Here is an 8,166-nt window from a genome sequence, read left to right as displayed (position 1 = left end):
CCTCAGCCTTCCAAGTAGCTGGAACTATAGGCGCGCACTACCACGCCTGGCTAATTTTTGGATTTATTGTAGAGACGAAGTCTTGCCAAGTTGCCCAGGCGGGTCTCGAACCCCCGGGCTCAGGCAATCCACTCACCTCAGCCCCACAAAGCGCGGGATTACAGGCTGAGCCACCGAGTCCGGCGGCTAATTTTTTTATTTTTTATAGAGACGGGGTTTTGTTATGTTGCCCAGGCTAATCTTGAGTTCCTGGCCTCAGCCTCTCAAAGCACTAGGATTACAGGTGTGAGCCACTGCACTTGAGAAGGTCTTTTAGTTTTTACTTTTTAACTTAATGAGGAAGCTCAGTTGGGGATAGCTGTTTTCTAGAAACCATGTTAGTTTTAGTAGTATAGACACACATGACCTCAAATCACTTCGCCTCTCCCCATTTTAATAAAATCACCAGGATAGGTCCTTTATATGAGTAAGGCATGGACCACCTGCTTGCTTAGGAAGAGCCCTGGAAGAAGAAATCTAAACGCAGGAATGCAAACCGAGTTGTTAAATATTCTGTTTTGTAATGACTGCATTTCAAGCAGAGTTTGCTATGGATGTGGCCTGGTTTTATGACCTGGGGTGGGAGTTGGGGAGAACAGGGGGGATTTTCAGGTGTGGAGAGGCCAGAGGAGCTTTTCACTGGTGACTGTGCTCCCCCATGCAGAAGGGACACTGAGATTGGGTGTGCAGTCTGGGGTCCCCGAGGTAACCCTGCCTGCAACAGAGCAGAGGAATAAAAGATGGGTGGGGAGGGGAGGAAGAGGGAGAGCGGGGAGAGAGGGAGCAGCGAGACAGTGAGGTGACAAGCAGCCCCAGGACTGTGTGTGTGGGAAACGTGAGCACCTATCTGGATTCCCCAGATGCCAAAGAATATTTCTCAAAATATTAAAAACATAACTCACATGCACTACACAGTGAGCACAATCAAAATATTCCTTGACTCAATAAGAGAATCTCTGAACAAGATGTCTCAAAGAAGCATATGAGAAACTCACATGAAAAACAATGATGGGGCTAGGATACTGAATAGGATACAAAATTGATTAATATCTTATAGGACAATAAAACCATAACCTTTGGGGATTATTTTCTCTACTGAATGGAAATCATTTGCCCCTTACCAGTTTTCTTTTTTTTTTTGCTTTGGAGTCTCACTCTGTCGCCCAGACTGGAGTGCAGTGGCCGCTCCCGGCCACCGCGGCCTCCACCTGCTGGACTCCGGGAATCCTTCTGCCTCAGCCTTCCAAGCAGCCGGAATTACAGGCATGCACTACCACGCCCGGCTGATTTTTTGATTTATTGTAGAGATGAGGTCTCGCTGCCCAGGCGGGTCTCGAACCCGTGGGCTCAGGCAATCCACTCACCTCAGCCTCCCAAAGGCGCAGGATTACAGGCTGAGCCACCGAGCCCGGCCCTTACCATTTTTCTACAAGTAAACATCTAATTTTATAGAACCTGGGTCCTAAGTGATAGTAATTAGAATGTAAAAACATTCTAATTCTTCTAGACTGGCTTGTTGGTCAATGCATGGGACGTGGAGAGGACCTATAATCACATTTTGACCTGTTTTGAGAAACTCATAGAGAAATATGCTAGGTGCAGTTTGGGTTTTAGGGCTCAGAGACCTTCTAAATGAATGTTGAGAAGAAATATGAACCACCAGGTGCAGTGGCTTATGCCTGTAATCCCAGCACTTTGGGAGGTGGAGGCAAGAGGATTGCCTGAGTCCAGAGGTTCAAAACCAGTCTTGGCAACTTGGTGAGGCCTCACCTCTACAATAAAAATACAAAAATTAGCCAGGTGTGGTGGTGCGTGCCTATAGTTGGAAGACTGAGGCAGAAGGATCACCAGTGCCCAGCAGGTCGAAACTGCGGTGACCAGGAGCATGCCACTGCCCTCCAGAATGGGTGACAGAGTGAGACTCGTACTCAAAAAAAAAAAAAAGCCAAACTTGGACTCCCACATGAGAAATGTGGCATATAAAAGAAGGGTCACTTGGTGCCAATGGATTGGTGGGCACCCTGGAAGCATGGGAAGATAGCCTGGTCCCACCTCTGTGTCAGACTTTGAAGCACTTTTCCTTGGTCTCAGAGTCACACCAACATTTTTGTTTTCAGGATTTTTTTTTTTTGCCTTAGAAGAATTAGACATTTTAAAAATTATGGTAAAATATTTATAACAAAATCTACCATTTCAACCATTTTCTCATGTACACTTCATGGCATTAAGTACATCCGCATTGCTGTACAACCATCACTGCTATCCAGCTTCCAGAATCTTCCATCATTTCAGACTGATACTCCATACTCTTTAGACATGAATTCCCTAGCTCTCCTCTCCACCGACACCACTGTTCTGCTCTGTCTCTGTGCATTTGAGTACTCTGGGTGCCTCATACAAGTGGGTTATTAAAAGTAGTTGTCTGTTGGTGACTGGCTTATTTCTTCCTTTTTTTTTTTGAGTTGGAGTCTCACTCTGTCACCCAGGCTGGAGTGCAGTGGCATGCTCACGGTCACCCCCACCTTCGACCTGCTGGGCTCCGGTGATACTTCTACCTCAGCTTTCCAAGTAGCTAAAACTATAGGTGCACGCTACCACACCCAGCTAATTTTTGATTTATTGTAGAGACAAGGTCTCGCCTAGTTGCCCGGGCTGGTCTCAAACTTGCGGGCTCAGGCAATCCACTTGCTTTGGCCTCCCAAAGTGCTGGGATTACAGACTGAGCCACTGAGCCCGGCCTGCTGGTTTATATCATGTAGCATAATGCCTTTACGATACATGCGTGTTGTAGAACATATCAGAATTTCCTTCTTTTTAAAGGATGAATAATATTCCATTGTATGGATATACCACATTTTGCTTATCCTTTCTTCTGTTAATGGACACTTGGGTTGCTTGTACCTTATGGCTATGGTGAATACTGCTGTGAACATTGGTGTACAAATATCTGTTTGAGTCCCTGCTTTCTATTATTTTGGGTATACATCTAGAAGTAGAATTGCTGGATCATGTGGTAATGCTATGTTTAGTTTGTTTTTTTTTTTAGTTGGAGCCTCACTCTGTCACCCAGGCTGGAGTGCAGTGGCACGCTCCTGGCCCCCGCAGCCTCGACCTGCTGGGCTCAGGCAATCCTTCCTCCTCAGCCTTCCAAATGGCTGGAACTACAGGCATGTATCCGGCTGTTTTTTTGATTTATTGTAGAGATGAGTGCCTGCCAAGTTGCCCAGGCTGGTCTTGAACTCATGGGCATAGGCAATCCTCTCTCCTCAGCCTCTCAAAATGCTGGGATTATATTGGTGTGAGCCACGGTGCCTGGCCTCTATGTTTAGTTTTTTTGAAGAACTGCCATAGTGTTTTTCATAGAGGTTGTGTCATTTTGCATTCCTCCAGCAACACACAAGGGCTCCAATTTCTTCACATTCTTGCCAACACTTGTTATTTTCTCTCTCTCTCTCTTTCTCTGTGTGTGTAAGTAATAGCCATTCTAATGAATGTAAAGTGAACGTTTTTGTTTTCAAATTAATTGCTGAGTAACACTGATTATTAGAGAAAGTCTGATTGAGAATCTCTGCTCGTGTCTCAATTGACCAGGATTCTCTGTGGCTGATGTGGTCCAGATAAGGTCAACTCTATTTCCAGAATCAAGCCTAGAGGAAACATGACTGCTGTTGCTTCTTCCTGCCACATGGTGTCGCTGTTGAAGGCTCTGCTGGTGGTTCTTGACTCAGGTCCTTCTTTCTTTCTTTCTTTCTTTTTTTTTTTTTTGAGTTGGAGTCTCACTCTGTCACCCAGGCTGGAGTGCAGTGGCACGCTCACGGCCACCACAGCCTCAACCTGGGCTTAGGAGACCCTTCTGCTTCAGCCTTCCAAGTAACTGGAACTATAGGCGTGCGCCACCACATCTGGCTAATTGTTTGATTTATTGTAGAGACAAGGTCTCACCATGTTGCCCAGGCTGGTCTCAAGCCTGTGGGCTCAAGCAATCCTCTTGTCTCTGCCTCCCAAAGTGCTGGGATTATAGGTGTGAGCCACCGCACCTGACAGGTCATTCTTTCGGTTCTACTAGGTCTTCCAGAGACTTCCATGTGCTTTGGGTAGGATTACAGTTCTTCAATTAAATTAGACAAATAGGGGCCTACTATGTGCCAGGCTCTGATCTAGGTTCTGGGAAAACATCAGAACAAAATAGAAATAATCCCTGCCCCTGTGGGGGCTATACAATAAACACAATGAGCATGTAGATTACAAAGCTTATCTGGGAGTGGTTAAGCACAGGGGGAAAGTACTAGAGTAAAGCAGGGAGGGGGGGCTGGGAGCATGCGGTGGGGTGCTGGGTGAGGGTCATGCAGGATCATCTTAAAGAAGGGGAGGAAGAGGTCCTGATGGATGACCAGCCCGAGGCGGGAGCACATTGGTGATGTCCGAGGTCAGCATGCGTGAGGACAGTAGCAGGAGAGGAGCCTGGCCTTGGAGGACAGCGTGAGGACTTGGCCTTAACTCTGACTGAGGTGGGGACTCGTTGCAGGATTTGGAGCACGGAAGTAACATGACCTGACTTAGGTTTTAAAAGATTCACTTTGGCCTGTGTGCTGAGAATAAATGGTGGAAGGTGGTGAGAGGGCAGGGAGACCCGTCAGGAGGCTACTGCCATAACCCTGGGTCACAAATCACCACAGCCTGGACCCTGGCCTCCTCCCGGCCTCCTCAGCTGACCCTCTGCCTCTGCCCCAGCCATTCTCTGTTTGGGATAAACATGGATGAGAACCACTGGTTATTGAAGACCTACTATATGCCGGGCATTGCTTTAGATGCTTTGTGTTGATGGTCTCATCTGTGAGGAAAGGATTATTCCACAGACATTTCAAGTCCCATGCGATGGACTGAATTGTATTCCCTCCCAATTCATACATTGAGGCCCTAACCCTTGATGTATTTGGAGACGGGTCCCTGTGGGATTCTTAGGTTTAGATGAGCTCATGAGGATGGGGTCCTCATATTGGGATTAGTGTCCTTACAAGAATAGACGCTTGGGAGCACCCTCACCTCCTCCTCCTTCTCTTCATCTCTCTGTCTCTCTCCCTCCCTCCCACCCCCCCCTCCCTCCCTCTCTCTTCCATGTGAGGACACACACAAAAAAGGTGGCTGTCTACATGCTAGGACGCCCTCACCAGGAACCGAATCTGCTGGCACCTTGATCTTGGACTTCCCCTTCTCCAGAAACGTGAGTAATAAATGCCTGCTGTTTAACTCCCGCAGCCTGTAGTATCTGGGGAGCCAGAGAAAACAGGGCTTGAGAGAGACCTGTCCATGGAGTTGGGAGCCCAGTACTGGGGAGTCACAGAAGGACAAGGCCAAGCCTCAGGGGTGTCTGGGCATGGTGGGCTCCCACCTGCGGTGGGGGATGGGAAGGTGGCAGTGTCTGGGAAAGAAAGCCTCCCACTGGGTGGGTTTGAGGTGGCTCCTGGCTGGCCCTCTCTGTGCGGTTTCCAGGGACCCTCGCCTCCTCCCAGCTGTTCCAGGCACGCAGGGTGTCCACCGGGGACCCCACGGAGGCCCTTCCTGCTGCCTCCCAGGCTTGCTGCCAGCTGGAGCTGTCCAGGTTGGTGCTCCTGGGGCATGGGAGGAGGAAGAGGCACCCAGGGTTCAGCCACGACTCCCCGGGGCCTGTTTGCAGCTCACTCTCAGGGAAGGTGGTGAAGAGGGCAGAGTGCTAATGACGGTAATTGCTTTAATTATTTTTTTGGTTTGGAGAGTCATAAAATGTGGCAGCTCGCTGGGTGCTAATCACGGTAACTAGGAGGGGCTGGGGGCTGTGCTGGGACAGCAGTTGTTAATGGGAGAGGTAACAGCCTGAGAAAACAAGAGAGAAGCAGCGACCAGTCCACTCCCGTTCTCTCCTCCTCTTTTCCTCCCAGCCTCCACTTCCCTTTGCTTCTCTCTCCCCCTGTCACGCCTCCTCTGCCTGGGGGAAGCCACAGGGAATCCGGGAGTCCCAGAGAATGGGAGCTGGGCCACCTCCCTGATTCCCTTTGAGCACCAACAGTGTGCCAGGCTGGAGATTCTATGGGGACTCAGGCTCTGCCTGTCCTCAGGGAACTCCCGGTCAGATGTGGAACTGGTGTGGAAGGAGTAATGACCATCCAGGGTGGCATCAGAGGCGCAGAGCTCAGGCTGAGGGTGTCAACCCTTGGGCTGTCAGGGAAGGCTTCCTGGGGGAGGTGGCAGGGCCTTGGGGGAGACGTCCCAGAAGTTAAAACTTGCAAGGTGAGTAGCAGTTTCTTGGATGTGAAGGGTGAGGGATTCTGGGCTGAGGCTGGAGGGAGCGAACAGGAGAGGGGAGAATGGGAGACACAGTCAGAGAAATCACTTTGGGCTGGATTGTGGGGGCCTTTGAAGACCACCCCATGGAACTTGGGCTTGACACCCTGGCTCCTGAGACCCTGCCTGCATGGGGCTTAGGGAAGGGTTGCAGTCAGGAAGCTTTTTCTGGGGAGCAAATGAAAACTTGCAGGCAAAGCACAAAGCACAAAGTGGGTGTTCTGTGGGTGATACTGAAGGTGATTAGTCAGGGAAAAGGAAGGAAGGAAAGAAGAAAGGAAGGAAGATAGGAAGGAGAGAAGGAAGAAGGAGGGGAGAAAGGAAGGAAGGAAGGAGGGGGGAAGGGAGAAAGGACTAGAGGCAGGAGCTTGTCTGGAGAGTCTTGGGCCCCCTGGGCCCTCCCATCCGGTCCGCAATCCTCCCCACCTGTTGGGAGCCCTCCTGCGCCTGCCGCCACCCCTGGATCCTCCAGGTCTCCCGAAGCTCAGCTGTCTCCCTGTCCAATTTCATTTTCTCACCAGACAAACGAGAGGCTGGATCCGCCTTTCCGTTCACACGGGCGGTTGTCAGCTGCAGTGGCATCTGTTCTTGTCAGAAAAATTAAGGAGGAAGTGAAAGAAGCCACAGCCCTAGGGTTCCTGGCTGGGAACGTGGGGCCGGCCTTTCCCGGGAAGGCCCTCCTGTCTCCCGTGGGAGGTGCCTGGGGGCAGGCCCGGGCCACAGTGGACAGGGCCTCCCCACCAGCTTCCCTTCCCTTAAGGGGGAAGAGTCGTTGGCAGTGTAGCCTCTGGGCCAACTCCGACTCCAGGGCTGGATCCCAGTTCTGGGCCGACTAGCTGTGTGTTTGGGCAATTACTTAACCTCTCTGTGCTTTAGTGTTCCTATCTAGGAAATGGGAATCATAATGATATTGTGAGGGTTAAATGGATTAGCATACGTAAAGACCCAGGATAGAAGACACGGTTGGCACTTAGTAAGCAAGTGCCTTATTAGTGTTGGTAGTTATTATTATTTCTCTTCCTTGCCCTCAGGGTTGCTGTGTGAGGGAGGGGCTCAGCCCATTGGTGTGGTGGGGCCAGAAGGGTGGCTCCCTATGGACTGGCAAGTTGGAGAAGTCTTCATTCATTCTACAGAGCTTTACTGATCCCAAGTCCCTGCCCTTGGGGGCCCTAAGTCTGGTGAGGAGGAAGGCAGACACACAAATAGAAAATTAGTGTAAGAGGCAGGTATATAATGTTTAGGAAGAAAGAGGAGGAAGTGACTAATGGGTATGAGGGTTGGTGGAGGGAGGAGGTCAAGGAGGGCTTCCTGGAGAAGGTGGCATAAGTAGAAAGTGGGAGCGTGAATAAGAGTTCGCCAGACAGCCTTTCCTGGGCTTTATCCGAAGGGTAGTAGGGAGCACTGAGGGGCACCGGACAGCTTGAGGAAGGTGGCTGGAAGCTGTTGGAGGACAAATGGGCCTAGGGCAGGGTAGGAGGTACGGGCTGGCTCCCCTCCCTTTTTATCTCTAGCCCTAGCTGTTGGGCGGTGGTGGGGGGCTCGCCAGTCCGGGGCAGCATTACTGGCTGCCATTGTGCGGGTGAGTGAAGCGAAATGTCGTTGTGATCCCCCAGGCCCGAGATGGGCAGGACCAGAGAGGTAGCTGCGACTCTCGGAGAGGGTCTGGGGACTTCTCTTAAGGACCTTGCGATCCTGGCTCCCCAGGACCTCCGCTCGGGGCTGCGGGATTGGGAAAGACCGGCTCTGGCCAGCAGGGGGCAGCCGCAGTGCGCGGATGGGCGCGTCCCGCCGCCGTGGCTCGGTGCCGCC

This window comes from Carlito syrichta, unplaced genomic scaffold, assembly GCF_000164805.1.
Source record: "Carlito syrichta isolate Samal-C Ts95f unplaced genomic scaffold, Tarsius_syrichta-2.0.1 Scaffold74858, whole genome shotgun sequence".
NCBI lineage: Eukaryota > Metazoa > Chordata > Mammalia > Primates > Tarsiidae > Carlito > Carlito syrichta.
Note: the sequence above shows the minus strand (reverse complement) of the source record.